Raw genomic sequence first — 25,926 nt, 5'->3', positions numbered from 1 at the left:
TGATGTAGGCCCACTAAGAATGCGGATACTTTGGTGCTTGACAAAGCATTCATCTTTTTTTTTTTTTTTTTTTTGGCCTTGCCCCCTGGCATGCATGATCTTAGTTCCCCGACCAGGGACTGAACCCGTGCCACCTACAGTGGAAGAGTGGAATCTTAACCACTGGACGGCCAGGGAAGTCCCAAGGCATTTATCTTTTAATATGTCCTAAAATATTTATTTAAAGGTGAGACTAAGCATTGTAGGAGGAAAGAGCAAATTGGATGACCCCCTCAGCAAATGCAAAAGCTGGATGGTTACAGTAACTACACTTCTAGAAAGCAATTTAAAACGTTTATGTTCTTATCTGACTATTACTTTTCTATTGCTAAATGGTAAATTGCCACAGACTTAGTGGTTTGAAACAGCCCTCAGTTATTGCCTTACAGTGGTCTGGGTCCAGCATGACATGGCTGAATTCTCAGCTTAGGGTATCAAGGGCTGAAATCTGGGTATCCACCAGGCTGTGTTATTTGGAGACTCTGAGGGAAAATCCACTTCCGAGTGCATTCTTGTTACTGGCAGAGGATTCAATTCCACTCAGTTGTAGAACTGAGGTCCCCATCCTCGTGCCGGCTGTCAGCAGAGGCCACTCTGCTCTTGAGTCCACCTTCATTCCTTGACACGTGGCCCCCTTCATCCTCAAGCCAGCAACAGCACCTCAGATCTCTGACTTCCTCCTCTGCGCCCAGCCAAGGAAAACTCTCTGCTTTTAAAGGGCTCATGTGATTAAGTCAGATCCACTTCGATGCTCCCTGTATCTTCTTTTTTGGCCACACCATGCGCAGCTTGCAGGATCTTAGTTCCCCAACCAGGGATTGAACCTGGGCCCTCAGCAGTGAAAGCGTGGAATCTTAACCACTGGATCACCAGGGAATACCTTGCTCGCTGTATCTTAAGATCAACTCCTTACAAAATTCCTTTCCAGCAGTGCCTAGATTAGTGTTTGCTGGAGTAACTGGGTGAAGGTGAGGGTACATCAGTGGCTGGGAATCTTGGACTAGCATCTCAGAATTCTCACCTACCCCCAGTGACCATGTCCTATAAGGGGGCTTCACAACCTTTGTCCCACCCCGGAGATTCCTCTCCCATCTCCAAATCCAAGTATTCCATTTAGTCATGTGTAACACTGTCTCAGAAATGATTGCTTCTTTCTTCATAACATTAATTTCCCAGGGATGGTTTCAGTGCCCCTGACTAACATATCCCAGATGGAACTCTGCCCTACCGTTTAATGACTCTCTGTATGGTCTGCTGCAGTAATATTCTTTTGTCAGCTACTTCATTCTATTTTATATTATATGTACCTGGTAGGCAGGAAGAATATTTTAAAAACTTTTGTCTGTCTCTCCCACTTTCCCATAGGGAAGTGGTTTGAATCTTCTGGGATCTTATGATTCACTTTCCTTCAGTAAGTTCATGGAACATATTTTTTCCTCTAGTTCTGTCTTATTTTTGTATGTATCTTATACATAAAAATATTCCACAATGGGGCTTCCCTGGTGGCGCAGTGGTTGAGAGTCCGCCTGCCGATGCAGGAGACACGGGTTCGTGCCCTGGTCCGGGAGGATCCCACATGCCGCGGAGCAACTAGGCCCGTGAGCCATGGCCGCTAGGCCTGCGCGTCTGGAGCCTGTGCTCCGCAACGGGAGAGGCCACACAGTGAGAGGCCCGCATACTGCAAAAAAAAAAAAAAAAAAAAAAAATATTCCACAATGGCATGAGCTACCCACGTAATCTTGCTGCTGGAAGAGAGGTTTGCTGCCCTTATGCAGTTGTTCGTTGATGTCAGCAATTAACTCCATGTTAATTTCTTCTTTGATGATTAACAACTAAGAAGACCTTTCATTTTGCAGCTTGCACGTCGATGATCTAGTTTTCCTCAGGACTCTGGCTTTTACAAACACCATAATTATGTCCTATTCCATTTATTCCAGAAGATGGCGCTGCTGCTGCTTCTCCAGCAAAAGAGCATAGTAAAATAGGATGCAGAAAGCCTCGGTGGATATTTTAGCATTTCAAAATAATACACCAAGCATCCATATTGACAAAAATACATTTAAAAGATGACATTTGAGAATACCTACTACATCACTTTTCTTCCTTATGTTGAGTTTAGTTTTATAGAAAAAAATCACAGCTCACTCATTAAAAGAATTGGGTTGCGGCAAAAGGGGTAGAGACCCTCTGTGGTGCTCTTTGTCACAGTCAGGACTCACTTGGTGACTGACTTGAACAGTTATTCTTTTTAAGAGGACAGCAGCGGTGTCTGATACTAGACACACAGATGCCCCACAGAGGCTGTCTTAAGTGATTCAACTTTTTCTTTTTAATTGTAGTTAATTTACAGTGTTGTGTTAGTTTCAGGTATACAACAAAGTGATTCAGTTACACACACACACACATATATATATATATATATATATATAATTTTTCAGATTCTTTTCCCTTATAGGTGATTCTGCTTTGAATGATGATGTCACCGATGGTTTCACTTAATGAATAAACTGTACACACTGTCATTCATAGATACTTGAGCTCTTGCCTTAAATTATTTACCTTTTAAAGAGTTCTTTTTAAAAACTACATTAATACTGTGAAGTAGTCAATAAATGTCAGAGATTGAACATTCTTTTATTCCTGGAAACCTCATGTTGAAATTTAAAATTTGGTATTCAGCTGTTTAGGTGCTGGTTGTTTTACCAATGGATCAAATCCTATTAACTAGTACTGTAATATTCTTCCCCTGTTCTCCTTTCATTTGAGGCCATAAAGAAGTAGAATGGAGGGAACTAGGGACTAAATGTTTACTAGTGACATGAAATCAAGACAAAAAGTGATTTCTGCCTAAAATAAGAGGCTTGGAAACAAATGAGTGGCACTGAATGCTTCAGGAAGGTAGGCTTTTAAAATCTCTTAATTCCATGAATTACTCAATATACTGGTTATTTTTATGGATATTGATGTTCACATCATGGCACATCTTTTTTTTTCTAAAAATTTGATACATTTTAATCTATATCCAATGAATTTGATGGTATCTCACTAGACATCCTGGTCTCATTAGTGCCTAGTCATTCACTTGTTCTTTAAACAAATACTTATTTCGTGTCTATTTCATGGCCAGCCCTGCTCTAGGTTCTACATAGTCAAGAATTCCTGCTTTGATGGAACCTACAAGATAGTGGAGGGATGCATGTTGTAGTCCTAACCTCCAGTGTCTGTGAATGTGACCTTATTTGGAAATAGGTTCTTAATATATGTAATCAAGTTAAAATGAGGTAGTACTGGATTAAGGTGGTCCCCAGGCCAGTGACTAATGTCCTTATAAGAAGAGGGAAATTTGGACACAGATACCAACACGGAGGGGAGACTACATTTCTATTGTTATAAGCCGCCCAGGTTGTGGTAATTTGTTATGGCAGCCCTGGGAAGCTAATACAACAGGTAATAAAAATTCAAGTAGCAAATTATATAATATATTAAGAGGTAGTTTTGAAAGAATAATGCTAGGAAGGGGGATAGAGAGTATCAGGCAAATTGCAATGTTAAATAGAGTAATCAGAGAAGACCTTGCTGAGAAGGTGATATTTGAGCAAAGAGTTAAAGGAATTGTTGGAGACAGGCAAATATCTGAAGAGATTGATTGATCAAGGCAGGGGAAAGAGCAAGTGCAAAGGCCCTGAGACAGGAAAGTTTCTGGGTTGTATTGGTTTCCTAGGGCTGCTGTAACAAATTACCACAAATAGGGTGGGATAAAACAAGAGAAACTTTTTCTGTCACAGTTCTGGAGGCCAGAAGTCTGAAATCAAGATGTCAGCAAGGCCACATGCTCTCTGAAGGCTCCATGAGAGAGTCCTTCCCAGCCTCTTCCAGCTTCTGGTGGTTCAAGGTATTTGTTGCTTGTGGTTGCATCAATCTAATCTTTGCCTTTGTCTTCACATGACCTTCTTTTCTGTATCTCTGGCTTGGCCTTCCTCTCTGTATATCTGTGTCTCCTTTTATTTTTAAGGACATACCATTGGATTTAGGGTCCACCTGTATTATCCAGAATGATCTCACCTCAAGATCCTTACCTTCATTATATCCGCAAAGGGCCTTTTTTTCTTTTTCCCACTAAGGTTGTATTTATAGGTCACAGCGGACACATCTTTTTTTTTTTTTTTTAAATTAAGTAATTAATTTATTTATTTTTGGCTGTGTTGGGTCTTTTTTGCTGCACGTGGGCTTTCTCTAGTCACGGTGAGTGGGGGCTACTTGTTGCAGTGCGCGGGCTTCTCATTGCAGTGGCTTCTCCTGTTGCGGAGCACGGGCTCTAGGCACGTGGGCTTCAGTAGATGTAGCACGCGGGCTCGGTAGTTGTGGCTCATGGGCTCTAGAGCGCAGGCTCGGTAGTTGTAGCGCACGGGCCCAGTTGCTCCACGGCATGTGGGATCTTCCCAGACCAGGGTTCGAACCTGTGTCCCCTGCATTGGCAGGCAGATTCTTAACCACTGTGCCACCAAGGAAGTCTGGGACGCATCTTTTTGAGGCTGACCATTCAACCTACTTACACGTGTGTTTGGGCAACAGGAAGGAGGCCAACAGGGCTGGAGCCGAGGGACGGAGAGGAAGAGAAGTAGGAGATGCTGTTGGAAAAGAACCCGGGTAGAAAGTGGAAGGATCCCGTAAGGCCTCAGAGATTGCTGTACAGACTCTGGCTGTCACTCTGAGTTAGAAGGAATACCTAGGTTATTCATTAGTAGTTAAATACCTGACAAGTTTGAGTTTTAACACATTGGGAAAATACAGCTAGAGTGTTTAGTTGTCTGCGTTTGTAATTTATTCATCAAGACTGAAAAAAGTGTAATGCTTTTCGTTTGTAGCTAAAGAAAAACTGAGAAGGTAAACAATTTTCCTAAGGCACTTACTAGACTAGATTACCACCGTTCACCGGTGCATCTTTGAACCTGTCGTATCTCAGTTGGAGGAGGGATCATAAGCCCCCAGAACGTGCACATGAGCTCTCGCTGCCTGTTTTCTGCCTTTGAAGGTAGAAGTCTCTTAGCTCAGAATGCCAGGTCACAATGCCAACTCAGTGCTTTCATGCAGCCTGTATTTATTGTGTATAATTTCCATTTCTGCCTGGAGGAGCAGCCCTCAGATTCCACCCCCAGTGCAAAGAATGTCCTTACAGCACTGGCCAGTTTTTCTGTCCACGTTGACTCTGCATTTACTACCTGTGATCTTCTGTGCAAGCTGGAACTTTGAACATGCTGTTATTGGGCATTTTAGGCCTGTTGTACAGTAATGCTACGACATAATAATAATAGGGCAAAATATAGTATTGAGGGCAGCTACTGTGATTTTCTTTTTTTAAAAATCAAGTCCCTGCCACTACCAATGCCTCCTGAGCTCTATTCTCAGCCCAGCAGCCAGAATGATTTTTTTTTAACATATATCAGTTTATGTTACTCCTCTGCTCAAAAACCTCCTATAGCTTTGCGTCTCACTCAGCATCAGAGTCATAGTCCTTACAACGAACTTCGAGATCCTAAGGGATCTGCCCCTGTTACTCCTTAAACTTCCTCTCCTGCCACTCTTCCCCCCACTCACTGCTGCTGTCACGTGGCCCCCCTTCCTGTTCCTGGATCTTGCCAAGCCTCCTTCAGCCTCAGGCCCTTTGCACAGCTGCAAGGAATATGTATGCTTCATTCCCTCTCTTTATTCGGGACTCTGCATAAATGTCACCTTAACCGAGAGGCCTGCCTGCTTCGGTCAACCTGCTTAAAGCAGCCACACTCTGCTGCCACCAGCTGCTCTTTCCTTGTGTCCTTGCCTTGCATTTCGTTTCCCCAAAGCATTTATCAATGTCGGCTTTACTAATATATTCTTTATTCCTTTCTTAAGCTCTGTGACATAATGGAAGTCACATAATGGAAGTGATGTAATGGAAGCTGCTTCATGCTCAGCGCTGGAACAGTGCCTGGCACATGTTGGGTGTTTAATAAATATTTGTTTAATTAATGAATATAATGTGCCTGACACACTGTGATATGCTACTAATACATCATCTCACTTTATCCTCACAAAGAAAATATCACGTTATTACCCACATTTTACACATTAGAAACCTGAAGCTTAGAGAAGCTAAGTAAATTTCACAAAATTACAAAAAGTGAATGGCAGAGATGGAACTGAAATCTGGGCAATCTGTCTTGCGAGTCTGGGCTATTATATGCCTCCATTTTATAGCTATTATCATAGCACAGAGAGTTTGGGTCATGTTTTCAAGGTCACAGTACTAGACTGCAGTAGAGCCCCGGGTTCAGATCCAGTTTTGATCAATCATAAAGTCCTTATTTTTTTTTTTTTTTTTTTTTTTTTTTTTTTTTTTTTGCGGTATGAGGGCCTCTCACTGTTGTGGCCTCTCCCGTTGCGGAGCACAGGCTCCGGACGCGCAGGCCTAGCGGCCATGGCTCACGGGCTTAGTTGCTCCGCGGCATGTGGGATCCTCCCGGACCAGGGCACGAACCCGTGTCTCCTGCATCGGCAGGCGGATTCTCAACCACTGCACCACCAGGGAAGCCCAAAGTCCTTATTTTTAATCACGATAGTAACTGGCGAACCAAAACCATGGCTGATCTTTAAAAAAAAAAAAAAAAAAAAGAGTAAAACCCCCCACGTAACATACAGTATACCATCTTAACCATTTTGAAGGGTACAGTTCAGTAGTGTTAAGTATATTCACATTGTACACCAAATCTCTGGAAGTTTCTCATCTTGTAAAACCGAAACTCTATCCCCATGAAGCACCAACTCCTCATTTCCCACTCCCCTAGCCCCTGGTAACCACCCTTCTACTTTTTGTTTCTATGAGTTTGACTACTTTAGGTACCTCATAGGAGTGGAATCACACAGTTTTTGTCTTTTTGAGACTGGCTTATTTCTTTATTTCACTTAGCATGATGCCTTCAAAGTTCATCCATGTTGTAGCATGAGATGAGATTTCTTTCTTTCTTATGGTTGAATAACATTCCCTTGATGTATGTACCACATTTTCTTTATTCATCCTGTGACGGACATTGGGTTGCTTCCATCTCTGGGCTATTGTGAACAATGCTGCATTGGACACAGGTGTGTAAAGATCTCTGAGATCCTGCTTTGAATTCTTTTGAACATAAACCCAGACATTGCTGATCATTTCGAAAGTCTTGTAACTGTTACAAAAAATATTAGTGGGATTTCATAACTCCTTTTTTGGCCCTAGTTTTATAATTTATTTTATGTAAATTTTTTTCATCTCTTTGATGCTATGACTATATTCTTTCAGTATTAGCAGCCTTGTAATCTAACATCCAGCTATTCTAAAACGTCAGACAAGTCTAATTTTTCATCATTTATTTTCAAGGAAAAAGGACTCACCCACGATTTTACATTTTATTGATTTGTCTGCTCAGCTCCTTAGTGATAAATCCAATGGGAAATTCTGGTGATAACTGCCATTTGTTCTTACGCCAGACTCTAGATTTGCTATTCCTATTCTGTTAGAATAGCCTCAGAAGTCTGAACTTCCATGGAATTTCCTAGTATTTTCCCCTCTCTTTCCTGCCTTTGGAAATTTATTTAAAATTTAAAAATTTTTGATTTGATACATTTATATGCTGTAATATGATTGCCATTGTAATGATAGTTAAAACCTCTATCATGTCACATAATTATCATTTCTTTTTTGTGGTAGGAATAATTAGGATCTAGTCTCAGCAAGTTTGTTGTTTATAATACAGTATTGTTGTCTGAATTCACCATACTGTGCATCAGATCTCCAGGACTTGTTTGTCTACAAGTTGTGAGTTTGTACCCTTAAACAACATCCATCCTATCTCCCCTACCCCAACCCCTGGTAACCACCATTGTACTCTCTCTGTTTATGAGTTCAGCTTGTTTAGACCCACATATAAGTGAGATCATATAGTATTTGTCTTTCTCTGTGTGACTTATCTCGCTGTCCTCAAGGTCCATCCATGTTGTTGCAAATGGCAGGATTTTCTTCCTTTTCATGGCTGAATAATATTCCATTGTAGATATTAACCACATCTTAATTCACTTATCTGTTGACAGGCATTAAGGTTGATTCCATATCTTGGCTATTGTGAATAATGTTACATTAAACAAGGGAGTGCATATATCTTTTTGATATCCTGTTTTCATTTCCTTTGGATATATACCCAGAAGTGGGATTGCTGGATCATACTGTAGTTCTATTTTTAATTTTTTTAGGAATCTGCATACTGTTTTCCATAATATCTGTACCAGTTTACGTTCCCCGTGACAGTGCACAGGGTTCTCTTTTTCCACTCACTTGCCATCCCTAACTCTACTTGTTACCGTTTGTCTTTTCAATAATAGCCATCCTATCAGGTCTGTGGTGACAACTCATTGTGGTTTTGACTTGCATTTCCCTGATGGTTAGTGATGTTGAGCATCTTTTCATGTACCTGTGGGCCATTTGAGAAATGTCTATTCAAGTCCTTTATCCATTTTTTTATTGAGTTACTCGTTTTTTCACTATTGAGTTGTGTGAGTTCCTTATATAGTTTGGATATTAACCCCTTATCAGATACATAGTTTGTAAATATTTTCTCCCATTTTGTAGGTTGCCTTTATACCGTTATTTGTTTCCTTTGCTGTGTAGAAGTTTCTAACACCTCAAAGTGTAAATAGTAGAGGGAATGTGGGCATCTTTGCCTTATTCCTTATAGCATTCATGCTCATAGTATTTCTTTATTAAATAAAATGCTGGCTTTGGGCCGTTCATGTGTGTAATCATGTTTAGAAAAATAATCACTGAGCTTTTGTTTTCATCATAAATGGATGCTGAATATTGTATTGTTGAGTACCTTTTTAGCATCTGTGAAGTTCATCACATGATCTTTCTCCTGAGCCCTATTAATACAGTGAGCTGTTTTAATAAGTTACGCATTTTGGAAAAACCTTACTTGTCTATGATATACTATTTTTTAGTGTCTTAATTCTGTTTGCTAATATTTTATTTTGAAATTTTACTTTGATAAGTCATAAGTGACCCTGGTCTATATGTTTCATTATTGTCCACTTTCTCTTAAGTTTTGGTATCAATGTTATATTCCCTTCATAAAAGTACTTAGTAAGTGTCCCTTCTTTTTCTGTGCTTTGAAACCGTTAAGTGGCATTGTGTTTCTTTGTTCTTTGCTGAGTTGGCTGTGTTCCCTTGTATCTGGGCTTGGTCTTTTTGGTGGGGGGAGTTGTTTGATAACTTCTCTATTTCTTCTACATTTGTTGGTCTATTTAAATTTTCTCTATTAGGATTAATTTTAGTAAATTATATTTTTTAAATTATAAATTTAACCTACATGTTTCAGATATCTTTGCAAAGAATATGGGATTTTTCGATGTTAGAATCCTGGCAAGAAACAGATGGTATAGTTGACCTGGGCATTTTGAGGAAAGTTAAATTAAAGGGCAGTGTACATATATGTGGGCAAAGTTTAAGGAAATCAAAGAGGAATAGTACAGAACTCTGGGCTTGTAACAATGGGGAGCTCTCACCAGTCCAGGGATGGGGGTAAAGAGAAGGCATGATTACTGGAACCCAGAGGGGGTGGTTTTATAGTGAGGGCCACCTGGCAGGAGCTATAGCTTTTGGAGAGGAATGCAGCCAGTCCAAAGTAGTCTAGTTGGAGGGTTCTTAGAGGGAATAAATATCCCAATTGCATTTCCTTACCGTTCTCTGATTTTCCATTTAGCCAAACCCAGATGGAACCAGGGGACAAGAAAGCTTGCAACGTTTATGCGTCAGCCCTCCCTCTGCACAGGGCAGGGAAAAGAAAGTAGGGGAGGGGTAAATGGGAGAAATCCAGCACAATTTTTAAAATTTAATCTTTTAGTGGTTATTTTACCCATGCCATTTCTTATTTTGTGTATTTTGTGCTTTATTTTCTTGATTAGGTTAACTAGTGGTTAATCTGTAGCTGTTTTTAAGAAAGCTTATTTCTTCCACTAACTTTCTGTTTTCAACCTAATTGAATTTTGCTTTTATCTTTATTATTTTCTTTCTACTTTCTTTCCATTTCCTTTTTTTTTCTTTTTTCTCACCTTTCCAGTTGGGTGATTGATTAATTTATATTAATCCTTTCACTTGTATTTTTTTTTTAAATTTATTTTAGGCTGCATTGGGTCTTCGTTGCTGCACGCGGGCTTTCTCTGGTTGCAGTGAGCGGGGGCTACTTGTTGTTGTGGTGTGCGGACTTCTCATTGTGGTGGCTTCTCTTGTGGCAGAGCACAGGCTCTAGGTGCACGGGCTTCAGTAGTTGTGGCACACGGGCTCAGAAGTTGTGGCTCGTAGGCTCTAGAGCACGGGCTCGGTAGTTATGGTGCATGGGCTCAGTTGCTCCGCGGCATGTGGGATCTTCCCGGACCAGGGCTCGAACCCATGTCCCCTGCATTGGCAGGCAGATTCTTAACCATTGTGCCACCAGGGAAGCCGCCACTTGTATTTTTATCAGTATATAATAAGGCTAAGAAGTTTTTTGTGCACTAAGTGTCTCCCAAGACTACCACTTCTGTTGTTTTGTCTATTTCATGCCTCTTCCTTTGGACTTCCTGTGTTCAAAATTTGGTAATTGCAGATATTCAAAATTGTAAATAAGACTTTTAAGGAACACAGAATCAGCGGTCCTTTGCTGCATATCAACAAATACCCATTTACAGGATGAATACAAAGAAAACAGCAGCCCTACAGTTACGAGAATTGGTGCTTCTTGGTTGCAATACAATTATCAGTGACAGCATTATAGACGGAGTGAAAAGTGGTTAATGCACAAATAATCTTGGTGAAAGTAACAACAGAGTGTTCTGGAAGCTGTATTTGATGCCTGAAACCTGGCTCCAGGGAAGAGAAGATACTAATATCAAAGTGTCACAGTAGAAATTGCTTCCCAAAATGTGATAATAAAAAGAAATGCTATATTTCTTAATTAATATGTTGTTTTACGTTAGGGGATTTTACATATACTTATGCATTATCATATTAATAAATTAAATATTCAAATGGAGCATTTGAATATATCAGTTCCATTCCCCAGACATTTTTAATATATTCAAGTTGGAGTAATTACTTTTTTGGGGGGGGTATGTGTATGGGGTGGGGAAGTGGGTATCTTCAAGTTGGGAAAAGAAGATAATCACCTTAATTTGGGATTTCCTTAAGAGCATGCATTTAAATATGAGTTCTGTCTCTTACAAACTCTTTTCTTGGGAAAAGTTATTTAGCTTCCAAACCCCCGGTTACCTCACTAATAAGTTGGGAATATTGATTGAGTCTGACGTAGACGGATGTTGTTAGAATTAGCAGTTTTACATGTAAGTACTTGTCACAGTGTTTGACACATAGATATTAATTCATATATTAATTAGAGGTTAGTTAGGATATGATTATTACTGTGTGTTTGTTTCTCCTTTTCCCCTTTTCCCCCCTGGGGTTCCATGAATCATGTCTTACTCTATCCTAATATCCCAACGCAGTGTTGAGGACAGAGTAGTTATTCTAGGAATAACTACTAGGAATAACGGAAGGATCATTTTTCAGCCCATGAAGGCATAGTGTAAGGCAGGAGTTTAGGGAGGGGGAAGGGAGGAAACAAGTACAATAGTGGTAGTGCAAAACTTAAATAGGAAAGAGAAACTAAGCAATTTGAGGGCAACCCATTAGACTACAGCTAGTTAGGGAGCTTATGGAGGCAGCGTGATATAATAGAAAGAACAAATGCTGTGGAATTAGAGCTGCATTTGTATTCGGTTTTCTTCACTTCCGAGCTGTGTATCTTTGGGGAAGTTATCTGACAACTCTGAGCTTCAATTGTCACATCTATTCTAAGATGTAAAAATAAAATAAAAGGATATGAAAATGGCTAGAGATTACAATTGAATAATATTTTTCTGAGGATGAATTGAGATATTATGTGCATGTCTGTGTCTGTGTAGTACTAACAGTACTTTGCAGGATAGAGTAAGCAACTAATAAGTGTTTCTTTAAAGAACTTCCTTTTGAACATGAATAAAATTTAGATCCCAGTTTTAGTGAAACTAAGTTGACAAAGAAGTGCTTCTGCGACAATGAGCTAAGATAAGGCCTATAGTCATTTTTCATGACGTTCATTGTGTGATTTTTCTTCTGTTTTCTATCCTTTTCCTGTGATCTACAAGGTGACATACAATTTTGGTAAGGAAGAGTTTAATTTTTCATAATTCGAGTGCTCTAAAGAAGAGAGAATATAAAATATAATGGACTTTTTATGACTTGCTGTGGAAAGAAAGAAAGCTAATATTTTTGCTGTTAAATCTAATAAAGGGAAAATTGTGATCCTTAAGACCAAAACATGATGCTGCTATGCCACAGTCAGTGATATATGCACTTAGAGTAGCTTGGAACTAGCTTTGTGCATTTGCCCAGCTCTCCTTGTGACCAGACATATTTTTCTGATTCATTTCATTTAAAACATTTGGTTTATAATTTTGACCTATATTTGGTATATAAATAGTGTCAATATAGGCTTGCTAAATAAATGTTTTCCCCAAACTCTGATACTACTCTTTGGGAAAAAATAGCTTTATTACTCTTTTAATTTGGTAGAAGCTCCCCCATCAAAGGATAATAATAAGCCATGATGTTAATAGTCTGAGCAATTCTTTGTCATCTGTGCAGCCATTATGCTGAGAAATAGCTGACAGAATGAACCACTTTCTTGTAATGGCGTCAATGTTTTGTTACAGAGCAAGCAAACCCTCCACAACTAAGCCCAACTAAGGGGAACGTGTCAAAAAAAAAAAGGATGTTTCAGGAGCAGAATCTCAGGTGCTTTAGATATTCTTTTTTCCTCCTCTAGACGTTTTTTTTAACATTGATGAATGAGCCATCGTGCGAATTATTATCTGGAAGTTATTTACTGACAGTTAAATACACTTCCTAATATTGATTATCTTGAAGGGCTACAGTGAGTTCATAAAGCTGTATTCTACTTTATTAAGCTTTAGAAGTTTAAGAGATGGTGAAGCAAATTTCAGACTTAGTCAAGAAAAGAACATAGAGAAGGCTAAGATGTCTGATGTATAAAGGTTCCCAGAAACTTATATAACTATTAAGGAATCAATATATTCATCTTCATAGTTTGAACTACCGATAGAGGAAAAGAATAAAAGAATGAATAAGGGCAAAGTGAAAGATTAAGTGATAATTCATGCTGAATTTCAATGTGTAATATCAAGAAAACAAATACAATATATTTGTGAAGTTCATGGGAATATAATTTAGGGTTGTAATATTAAAAGTTAATAAGAAAAACTTAGTAATGTTACTCATTTGTGAACAACTCAGGGAAATGAGGGCTAGAAAATATGTTTCTAGTCATAGCTCTATATAGTGTTATTAAAAATTTTTGTTCCTCAACTCAAGTCCAATGGGAAATATGTATTGGAAAGCCTAGTTAAAATAAGGCATATATATATACACATAAATTATATATACATATATATATGTATGTGTGTATATATAGGAGTGAGATCAAACTATGACCTTTAGACTTAAGTATGGAAATTTCATATAATTAGATATCGGGTGGCCTCTAAGATCATGGTAGTCAAATCTCTAGCACCACTCCAGGATTGTAGTAGTTTGTTCTATTTTTTTCAAAGTTTCACTTAAATTTTCTCTCCATGGTTTTGGCACCGCTAGATTTCATCAATAAACGCTGTCACTAAAAATTATTGTCAAGCTGACTTTTTGCACCAATGGTATAATTTTAAATCTAGTCATTTCCTTTTTTCTAACCTTACACATGGGCTTTTTAATATCACCTATCTACCCATAGCTATCTATTCAAAGCTAACTCGAAGGATTAGACATAGGATTCATTTTGGTTTACCTCCTTTTTAACAAGTAATTTGGAACACCAGAATGGAAACTCCTGAGATATGGCACAGACTTCATAGCCTCCGACAGAGTGATGTATGGATAAAAGGGGTTGGCACGTACAACTTGGTGACTTAAGAGAGCTTGCCCAAACCCCAAGACAATCGAATTTTAAATCAGGTCTGACTCATCTAAGGCACTTGGAAAAAGATACTCAGTTATTAGCTCTTCTGAAAATTTGTTCAGAATCTTATAATGGATGCACCCCAAGGGGGACTGAGAGCGTGAGGTGGCGATTCCTGGGAACACTTGGCCCATAACTTCAGTGGGAATATCTGTGTTCTCTTCATACCTTGTCTACGCACGACCCTCTTCAAAAGGCTTTGGTGCAGTGATCTCGGTGAGAATTAATTTGGCGTGATCACAAGGGGAGTGCATGAAAGTGGCTCATCCTGTGATCTGGATGAGCACCATTACATCCTGTGAAACCAGAAGGCCAAGGACAGTGTGCACCGCCCAGCACTCCCTTTCATGAGAGATTTTCTACACCGTGGAGCCCAGGGCAGCTTAAATCGCAGATAAAAGCTACCACTGAAGATTAGTATCTGAAGAACTTCGGTATAGATCAGCCCAATGCATGCTTGTCAGAAATGACGAAAGCCAGGCTCGAAGTAACTAAATTAAAGGGTCACACACCCATAAAGCGGAAAATTCCAACTCTAATCCTTATTCCCTGACTCCTTGGATCCTTGTATACATCATTCTCTCGATTCTCTGGGAAGAATATGAATCAGTTCTAAGCCCCAGTTCATCCACAGCTTCTTCAATGCTGCCATTACTACTACGAACTCTACTACTAATTCCAGCTAACACTGATAAAGCGCTCACTGTATGTCAGGCCCCGTTCTCAGTGACTTACATATGTCAGCTAATTTCAGCCTCACAAAAATTCCAAGATAGATGTCATAATAATCCCCGTTTTATAGGTGAAGACATTGAAATTTAAAGAGATCAAGCATTGTGTCAAGGTCATAGTGCTGGTGATTATTTTAATAAATCACTTAAGCATTCAGATATTACACTCCAATTAAATTCTTGAGAAATGGAATTGTATGATAGAATTTGTGAGCTGCATCTGTCTTGACCTCTCCCCCGCCCCCATCCGCCTGTCTCGCTTTCTCCCTCTCTCCCTCCCGCTCTCTCTCTCTCCCTCTCTCGATCGCTCTCGCGCGTTCTCTCTCTCTCTCTCTCTCTCTCTCTCTCTCTCACACACACACACACACACACACACACACACACACACACAGAGTCAATGTTGTATGTTTAGAATGTGACTGCGTATGTTTAATTAAGACTCTTCTCATAGGACCTGTGCTGGAAATGTGTCTGGCGAGCAAGACTGTGTGATTTGCTCAGCGGTACCGAGAATACGCTTTTCAACGCTGCATTATTGTTTCTCTTTTCACCTCTCTCTCTTCCTCCTTTTCATTCTCCTCTTCCCTCCCTCTGTTACACTCTGCCTTTTCCATTTTTCTCCTCTTTTGCCATTTCTTCTCCTTTCTTCCAAGTGTTTTCATCAGAGTTCCTGTGACCCTCCTTCCTAAATATTCTCTTTATAATCATCTGAGTCATTTGCTCCTTTTCCGCAAGAGTTAATTACTTAGTTTCCTTTCTTTTTTCCCCCCCTTACTGGAGACAGAACAACTAAAATGCTGAATCAGTCTCTCAAATAACTTGCTGCTTTTTTTCTTTTGGATGTTGATATTAATTATAGTAGTCAGGGCCCTGTCTTTACTTGTAAGAAATGCAACCCAAACCCTTTAATCCTTATCTGCTCAAAACCATGCCTTTTGAAGATCAGTGAATTTGTTCACGATGCTGAGAAGCAGATCTGTTTTTTTGCCTTTCCCCTGCTGTTTTTTGGCTTACTCTGTTTTCAGCATTTTAGAGTGCTGTAGCTTTCAGACATAACTGTGCTTAAGGAAAGCAGAACATGCACCATGAAAAGGATAGAAATGAAAAACTCTTAAAATAATGTTTCCAAAGGAATGATGATCAGAAAAAATCATTCAGAGGAAGATAACTCTTATTATATTAATAATGACTTATAAATATTTTGATAGATTTGAAGTTTGGCTGGGGGAAATATTAACTCAAGAGTGTTCTAGTAAGGATATGAAACAGAAAATGAGAGTGGTTTTGAATGAATTATCATGTGATAGAATTTCTCTAAGAAAAATAATGCATAAATGTTTGTAAAGAGGTAACAGAAGTGGGACGTTCATCAGCTCGTGTCATCTTTTACATTTGCTTTCCTAAAACTGACGTATTGAGAAATATCTAAAAGAGGAGATGAGATTCCTCTTCAAATGAATACTATCAATCACGTTAAAAGATTCAAAAATTGGATGAAAATTACTCAAAGGATTATGATAAAGAGAGCAGAGGAAGGGATAATTTGTCTTGAAATGATGCCGACAGGGAGAGAGAATGTGGCAATTAGTGGAAGCGGAAATGGGCTGACCTTTTGGAATAGGGGTGACTAAGGTTGGACACCCAGAGCTATTTTGGGGGAAATCAGTCAACAGATGTTTCTAGCATCATTTGGCAAATGTAAAGTTCAAATTGTTACTTAGAGCTGAGGTAGGCAGCATAACAGAACAGAAGCATTAGAAGTAGCTATTGGCCGCCCTCATCTGGAATAAATCTGCATAGGCTTCTGCAAGTATTTGAGAATTAACAGCCATTATACTAGTGTTTACAAACAGAGATACTCAAGAGAACTGCTGGGGCTGCTGGTGGTGAGAGGAGAAGGAAAGGAAGGTTCAATGTTTCCTGTTGGTCCAGAAGAGTTTTAGGACAGTGAATCTGTTAATAGCATACTATTTAAAACTCTGCTTTGAAAGTTTATCCATAGCTCAGGGACATCTTATTAGTTAAATTATAATTTTAAAAGCTTCTTTTGCGAGATGCAGACTTTTCTAAAAGAAAGCATCGAGTAACATAATGTACAAAAATTAATTTATGTGTTTATTTTTTACTGGGATTTGTTTTAGGGGGGAGGAAGGGTCATAAAACATCTTTGCTAATTGTTCAGAATGTCTACATTCATAAGTTGAAAATAATGAGATTTTATACCACTAAATGTCTCATGCTATTTTACCATAAGTATCAGTCATTGAATCTGAAACTTTTTCTAGATATGGATGTGGTAGTTATAGTATTAATTTTAGCCAGGAAGAAAGTCGCTGGCTGAAAATCACCCCTTAAATCAGTGGAACAGTTGGGGTTATTGTAGCTCAGAGCTCTGTGTCAGCTCTCATATTCCCTTTCCGTGCTGTTTCTCAGGAATGTGTTGTATCTGTCCAGTTTTAGAGGACTTTGCCAAATTCAAAGGTTCATGGAGGCGTGACACAACTGCATTGAATCATTTATTATTGTTTAAAATCAGGTGTTTTCACTGCTTCCATAGAGGGGTCATAATAAGGAAAATGTGAAATTATGAAAACTTGAGGTAAGTTGATTGAACTAAATAATAAACCTAGTAGATGATGCTTTCTAAGGCTTGGGAGTCATGCTTCAGAGAAGGCAAGAGTATGTTGATATGCGAAATTAATATGTGATTACAATGAGACTGGAAATCAGTGGAGTAAGTGTGGATTGATGGATTGGCTGGTGGATGGCATTAAAACTTGCTTATCTTAAACTTAGTTTATGTAAAACATTATAAATATATGTAGTCAAGATGGATTAATCACTAAATGTGAGAGGTAAAACTATACAATTAATAGAAGAAAAAATAGAAGAGTATTTTGGGAACTTAGGGGTGGAAAGAACTTCTTTTTTTTTTTTTTGCGGTACTCGAGCCTCTCACTGTTGTGGCCTCTCCCGTTGCGGAGCACAGGCTCCGGACGCGCAGGCTCGGCGGCCACGGCTCACGGGCCCAGCCGCTCCGCGGCACGTGGGATCTTCTCGGACCGGGGCACGAACCCATGTCCCCTGCATCGGCAGGCGGACTCTCAACCAGTGCGCCACCAGGGAAGCCCGGAAAGAACTTCTTAAATAAAATTCCTAAAGTTTGTGCCATTCTGAAGAAAAATCTGATAACATTTAGTGAAATTGTTTATATACCATATGTCCTTGCATCTCTATCCAGGATATGTAGCTCAGAGAATTCTCATGCAAGTCCATAAAGAAAATATTTAAATAGAAATTTGTCACAGAATTGTTTTTGGTAACAGGAAGTTGGAGATAACTGCTTATCATGTTAATCATTTTGCAAGAGATGTGTATCCGATCATCGCATTGTGCACCTTAAACTTACATAATGTTATATGTCAACTATATTTCTATCAAGCTGGAAAAAAAAGTTGGAGGCAACTAGATGCAGACCTCAGAGGGAAGTGATAAGTACAGTGTGGTCAATGCATTCTATCCAGCAGTACATGTAGCAGTTAGACCCGACTAGACCCATGACTGCAAAATGATCAATAGCGCTTAAAAACGATAGTGCTGAGTTAAAACAAAAAGAGAAAACAAATGAACAGGCATGCATATGATACAATACATAAAAAAGAATGAGTATCTAACATATTAGGAAATGAGTCAATGGCAGGAGATGGCAGTAGTGTACTGGGGATAAAAGAGGATCAATACACAGAGCAAGAGATTGCTCTTCCAGGGATGAATGATGATCATGTTCAATGAATTACAGAGTATGATTAATTCAAACTTTGGCGCACAAAAAGCAAACAACCTAATAATTAATGACTTATAGATGCAGATGAAGTAGGTATTATTTGGACAGGGAGAGGTTTGTTTATTCTAATGACCTCAAGTAAAGCAGATGGCACGATGGCAAGGGGCATCCTGGTAGGATGGAGAAAATTTGAAAGATGCAGCATAAAAAAACTGGGGTTCATTCTTGAGTTCTGGCAGCACAATGTCAGCTGTGCAGATTATTTAAACTGAGTCTCATGTTCCTGATTTGTATGTAACAGTGATACTAATGTACCACACACACATGACAGTGGTGCTTTATGCATTTCTGAGGGTCAGAAAAATATTATTATAAATATTTACAGTTCATAAATGGGTTTTAAATTTAATTTAAAAAATGTTTTTTTTCGGTATGCGGGCCTCTCACTGTTGTGGCCTCTCCCGTTGCGGAGCACAGGCTCCGGACGCGCAGGCTCAGCGGCCATAGCTCACGGGCCCAGCCGCTCCGCGGCACGTGGGATCTTCCTGGACCGGGGCACGAACCCGTGTCCCCTGCATCGGCAGGCGGACTCTCAACCGCTGCGCCACCAGGGAAGCCCCATAAATGGGTTTTTTAAATGACGGCTTCACTTATTTTGTGTATGCTGCTAGTTCCCACATCTGTCCAGCAATGACTTTCATTTCTATTCAGAATCATATATTTAACTTCTGGCTTGATATCTCTACTTGGATATTCAACACACATCTCAAACTCAGAATGCCCCAAACGGAATCATTATTCTCAGTTCTTCGTGCCTGTTCTTCTTAATTTTCCCTTCTGTGAATCGTATTACTATCCACATATTTCCTAAGACAGACTCCTCAGAATTGAACCACTGTCTTTCCTCTCTCATTTATCCCCTCCTCCAAACAATAATGATGTATGTTAATTACAACTTCTTAATTGTTCTTCTTCATCCTCAAAACAACTATCTTGATTTTGTTACTATTAGCAATTGCTTAAATTACCTCAAGAAACTCCTAACATTTAAAAATATTTTTTACTGGGCTTCCCTGGTGGCGCAGTGGTTGGGAGTCCACCTGCCGATGCAGGGGACACGGGTTCGTGCCCCGGTCCGGGAGGATCCCACGTGCCGCAGAGCGGCTGGGCCCGTGAGCCATGGCCGCTGGGCCTGCGCGTCCGGAGCCTGTGCTCCGCAACGGGAGAGGCCACAACAGTGAGGGGCCCGCATACCACAAAAAAATATATATATATTTTTTATTGCAGTATAGTTGATTAAAATATCGTGTAAGTTTCAGGTGAATGGCACAGCGATTCAGTTATATATATTGCATATATATATATGTACTCAGTTATATACATATGTTTGTGTGTATATATATATTCTTTTTCAGATTCTTTTCCCTTATAGGTTATTACAAAATAGAGTAGTTCCCTGTGCTATACAGTAGGTTCTTGTTGGTTATCTGTTTTATACATAGTAGTGTAAGAAACTCCTAACATTGACCTTCTTTCCCATAACCTTTCCAGTCCTTTTTGGAACAGTTTAGAATGATCTTTCTAAATGCAAATAATACTTCATTTCCCTGCTCAAAAGCCTTCCATGACTTCTCATTCCCCAATCCATAATGTCTAATCGAAACAGCTTATTATGATCTGACCTTTGCTTATCACCCTTCACCCTTCAACCGTTACATGAGTGTCTTTCAAACAGTAAATCATGACACTGTGGTGTCTCATGACCTTTATGTTTTGGGTGAAACATAAACAATAGGAATAGAAAACAGAGTGCATTGCTTATAGTTTGGCTAAGTATTATGTCATGACCTTTTGATTCACACATCCATACATAGACACACCCATACATACACATACATACTCTAGATGGAAATTTTATTCTTTATCCTGATGCCCAGAATCCTCCATCTTACCGTTATTTCTGTGTGCGGACAACCCAGGTAGACTGCTTGTATCTCCCAAAACATATGTGGTTTTTCTTTCCTTTGGGGATTTCTATCCCCACTTCCAGAAATGCTGTGCTCCACATGACCTGCACAACTCTTTATTGATTTAGCTTCAGAGACACCTCTTCAGGGAAGTTATTTTTGATCCTCACATAGTCCCCAAAGCAAGACATAATGTCATTTCTGTGTAATCCTCTAATATTCCATGCTTATACCTATTTGCCCTCTATTACACTATATTATAATTTCCTGTTTAGGGATTCTTTTCTCATGAAACTGATAGCTCCCTGAGAACAGGGAATGTGTGTTACTATCATCGTTTTGATTTCATCTTCCACAAAACTGATGGATCAGATTTAATCTCCAAAATCCCTCCCAGCTCTTAATTTCTAGAGAAATCTAATTCTTGGACTTGACATTTTAGGTGATATTTATGATAAATTGCATAGGTATTGACTGATCTAATTTGGTCCTCATTGTGGCTGAGCTATTACTTATGATTTGGCAGTTTAGACATGTTTGTGTCAGTTACTGATTTAATCTCATACAGTTGTGACATGGGACATTTCCCCCAATCATCCCCAATTGTTACCAAAATATAAGATGGAAGAAAAAATGTTAAGCTTCTAGGATTGGATGGGAGCACCTACACTCTTTCTGTAGGTTGGCAAACATGCTGATAAAATATGAAAAACTTACTCAGACATGTGTCCCCAAATATCTAGTTGTCTTGTATAATGAAGATAGCAAATCTCATTGCCATTTCTGTTTTAATCCAGACGCTCTGTTTTATATGCACACACTTAACAGTGCCCTTGCACCAGAGATACTTTAAATGATAAATGATATGTTTCTCAACATCCAATCATCCGAATACCTAATAAACTATCCTTCCCTTAGTATTTTCAATAAACTAAAGTTACTGTGTTTCCCTAAGGGAATTTTGCAACTACAGAATTAATGACAGTGCCAGAACCACCAATTTTGTTAAGGCCAAGAGCAAAAGGGGAGAAAAAAGCTTTAGAAAACTAACTACTTACCTAATGAAAACAAATCAATGGTTAGAGAAAGGACATTGTTATAAATGCCCTAGCTCTGCTGACTAAACATTCCATTTTTCTTTTTAGAAGGAAAAAAAAATTCCAAGAGAATCCTTTGGGGCAGACAGTTTCTTCTCTGGATTTTTTCTTATATATATATATATATATATATATATATATATATATTTTTTTTTTTTTAAATAAACTTATACTGCCAGACACTGTTTGAAATCCATTGACTTTTATCACTAGTTTTAAAATGCCTTTGTAGTTCAGTTATCACTTTAAGTCCTAGGTTTATTCAAAGAACTGTTGGGAGCTTTGAATGAAAGCACGTGCCGTCTTGTCGTCTCACCCTCTGCAGCTGCCATACTCTTTAGATAGAGTAGTCCTCTATCTAAGGGCCATTTCCTCTTTCCTATCTAAGAGTAGTCCTCTTTGCTGACCATACCCTTTCCTCCTGCCTTCTGCAAGAGCGGTTTCTTATCTCCTTAAGTCAAGACCATTCTCTCCTTCTCTTGAGGAAGCCAGGAGAGAACCTAAAAATATTTGTTTCATTTTACCTCAACCTCCATCCATTCATTCATTTAGTGAATATTTATTTAGCACTGACTATGTGAAAGACTGTGTTCTAGGCACTAGAGATCAGGGAACAGGCAAAAATGCCTGCCCTTGTCAATCTTACATGCAGTGGACTCCTGGGTCTGGCTTTGCATAATCTAAATGATCTGTTAGTAGACTTTCTTAAATGTAAGTGCGTTGTACTTGTGAGATAAATCCAGAAGATATTTCACTCAGGAAGACCAGATTTAATGAAATCTCGAAAAGCTGTATCAGTTAAGGTTGAGTTATGTAATAAGATACAGGGACGTATAGTGATAATTCCTCTTTGTATTCCTATGACTATGATGTTAAATGTTTTAATATCTTACTGACACACACACACAATTTGGTTCAGTTAAACACACACACACACACACATGCACGTACACAGATAAGTGGCACATATTTTCAGTTATATGATCTGGATTCCAGTTTCACAATCCCTGTTCATAATTGGACACTTTCCTGAAAGCTGACTCTTTATTATGCTTTTGAAAACTGGAGTTCTCTTTCCTTCTTAAAAGAGTGATAAAATTCCTACATTTACAAAATAATTAGGGGGTCATGCCTGTTCACTTGAGGCATCCTTCATGCTACATTTCTGAGAGCTTAGCAGGTCATTTCAGCTTCCTTTCAAAGCATCCCAATGATGGGAATTTCATTTCATTATATGCAACTTTATTCTCATATTAGTCTTAATAGTTTTTTTCTCTACTAATTTGAAGTCTGCCTTCTAAAATATTCACATATTGGTTCTAATTCTTCCTGTAACGTACCCCATGTGCCAGCTTCCCATGGTTTTCCCTTGGGTCTTCTTACTTGGGGGGTCATTCCATATCTGTCATCTTTCCTTTCCTGGCATGGTTTCTAGATCTCCCTTGTTTTGGTCACCTTCCAGAATGATGTGAATTGACTTTCTGTAGTTCAGTATTCCCGGTAAACTGTAGAATGCAGAGCTGGACATATCATCCTGGATGTGGTTTGTCTAATGTAACTCTTACCACCAAATTCTCGATAGTCTGCATGCATGTATGTCCTCAATGTGTGCTATATGTTCATAACTTTTTTCCCCAACAAGCCCCAGCACAGTGAGCTTGTGGTGAGCTACACGTACAACATATAGAAACCTTAGGGTCACCATGAAAAGCCAACAATAAGGTTAAATCCACAAGGTCTATAGTGACTTTGTTAGTTATTACCACAGAGATTCGCTGAGCCAGTTACCTTGTTGTTCAGCATTCACCAACCATCACAAGTGCCAACAAGGAAATTTGCACCTTTGGGTCCAGTAAAATGTGAATTATGAAAAAAAAGGGTTTCAGTTGTACTTAAAGGGTAATATATTTTTTAAAAATGTATTCGCTAAGGACACTCTTCAAACAAAGAGACCAGCTCTACTCTTGAATATATTAAATGTTTCTGACCATGTTACTATTACATTCCAAAGATAAAGCCAGGTTTTGAGGACTAAAACAGGAGAATCCAGAGAGAACAATAAACAGTTGAGGAGTTAATTATAAAAAGAAATGGTTCTCCTTAAAGAAGATGTGTGGAGTGTCTTAGTCACTTCAGGCTGATATAATAAAGTACCATAGACTGCGTGGCTTATAAACAACAGAATTTATTTCTCACAGTTCTGGAGGCTGGGAAGTGCAAAATCAAGGCACCAGCAGATTTGGTGTCTGGTGAAGGCTCCCTTCCTGGTTCATAGATGACCTTCTTCTTGCTGCATCCTCAAATGGTGGAGAGAGTGAGAGAACTCTCTGGGTCTCTTTTATAAGGGCACTAATCCCATTCATGAAGACTCCACCTCATGACCTAATCATCTCCCAAATACTCCACCTCTTAATACCATTACATTGGGGGTTAGGTTTTAACATACAAATTTAGGGGGAGGGCACAGACATTCAGTCCTTAACACATAGTGTAGTAAACACCACTAAAGTGTGTTTCTAATGATCCTCAAAATGACAAGGCCAAGAAGAAAAATGAAACTTAAAAAGTATAAACTGTCAACATTAAAAAGCATCCATGTTATTGGTTGCAGACAACAGAGTAAAAGCTATGTAACTTTGGGGAATAATTAGCTGGTCATTTTTGCATACACTATATTAACCTGCAATCAAACAAACCAACACACTGAATTATATCAGAACTGATATAACCAGGTGTGGGTAAATGGCAAATGTCAGCTTTTAACCTTTTGATCCTTGCATTATACAATTCAAAATATCAAACATGTTCTATGAAGACAGATCTAAACAGATCTGTCCTGTGGGCGTAAAATTTTTGTAACATCATGGCTAGTCCTGAGCTAGATCTCTTTCGGTATCTATGAGATGGCATTTATATGGAGGAGAGATTTTTTTTTCTGAAGGAGAACAGAGGCTTTTTTTTTAATGTATCTTATGGAATTGTTAAAAGTTAGTAACATCAAACATACAGGTTACAATACAGCATTCACAAATAACAAAATTCCAAGTTCAATAAGTACTAAATTTTGTAGAAATTGTGGCATAAACTTTTGATACCACCACCTCAAAATACTAAACTAAAACTATAAAGAAAATGTTTTTAAAAACATAAAAATACTTGGAAATTTGACAGTATAAGGAAGATGTCACTAAAAGACTGATTTGTTAGAAAAATTATGTATCATATCACATCATAATTGCAGTTCACAAAGCAGATATATCTACATATGGAAAAGACAAAATAGGCAACTTAAAACAGTGTACAGAGCAGCTAAGTCATCCCTTGGTGTGTTTTTTAATAATGTTTTTTTTGTTTGTTTGTTTTAAAATCTTTATGGGAGTATAATTGCTTTACAGTGGTGTGTTAGTTTCTGCTTTACAACAAAGTGAATCAGTTATACATATACATATGTTCCCATATCTCTTTCCTCTTGTGTTTTCCTCCCTCCCACCCTCCCTATCCCACCCCTCTAGGTGGTCACAAACCACCTAGCTGATCTCCCTGTGCTATGCGGCTGCTTCCCACTAGCTATCTATTTTATGTTTGGTAGTGTATATATGTCCATGCCACTCTCTCACTTCGTCCCAGCTTACCCTTCCCCCTCCCCATGTCCTCAAGGCCATGCTCTAGTAGGTCTGTGTCTTTATTCCTGTCTTACCCCTAGGTTCTTCATGACATTTTTTTTCCCTTAGATTCCATATATATGTGTTAACATACAGTATTTGTCTTTCTCTTTCTGTCTTACTTCACTCTGTATGACAGACTCTAGGTCCATCCACCTCATTACAAATAACTCAACTTCGGTTTTTTTATGGCTGACTAATATTCCGTTGTATATATGTGCCACATCTTCTTTGTCCATTCATCCGATGATGGACACTTAGGTTGCTTCCATGTCCTGGCTATTGTAAATAGAGCTGCAATGAACATTTTGGTACATGACTCTTTTTGAATTATGGTTTTCTCAGGTTATATGCCCAGTAGTGGGATTACTGGGTCATATGGTAGTTTTATTTGTAGTTTTTTAAGGAAACTGCATACTGTTCTCCATAGTGGCTCTACCAATTCACATTCCCACCAACAGTGCAGGAGTGTTCCCTTTTCTCCACACCCTCTCCAGCATTTATCGTTTCTAGATTTTTTGATGATGGCCATTCTGAC

Source organism: Kogia breviceps, chromosome X (genome assembly GCF_026419965.1).
Source record: "Kogia breviceps isolate mKogBre1 chromosome X, mKogBre1 haplotype 1, whole genome shotgun sequence".
NCBI classification, from domain to species: domain Eukaryota; kingdom Metazoa; phylum Chordata; class Mammalia; order Artiodactyla; family Physeteridae; genus Kogia; species Kogia breviceps.
Note: the sequence above shows the minus strand (reverse complement) of the source record.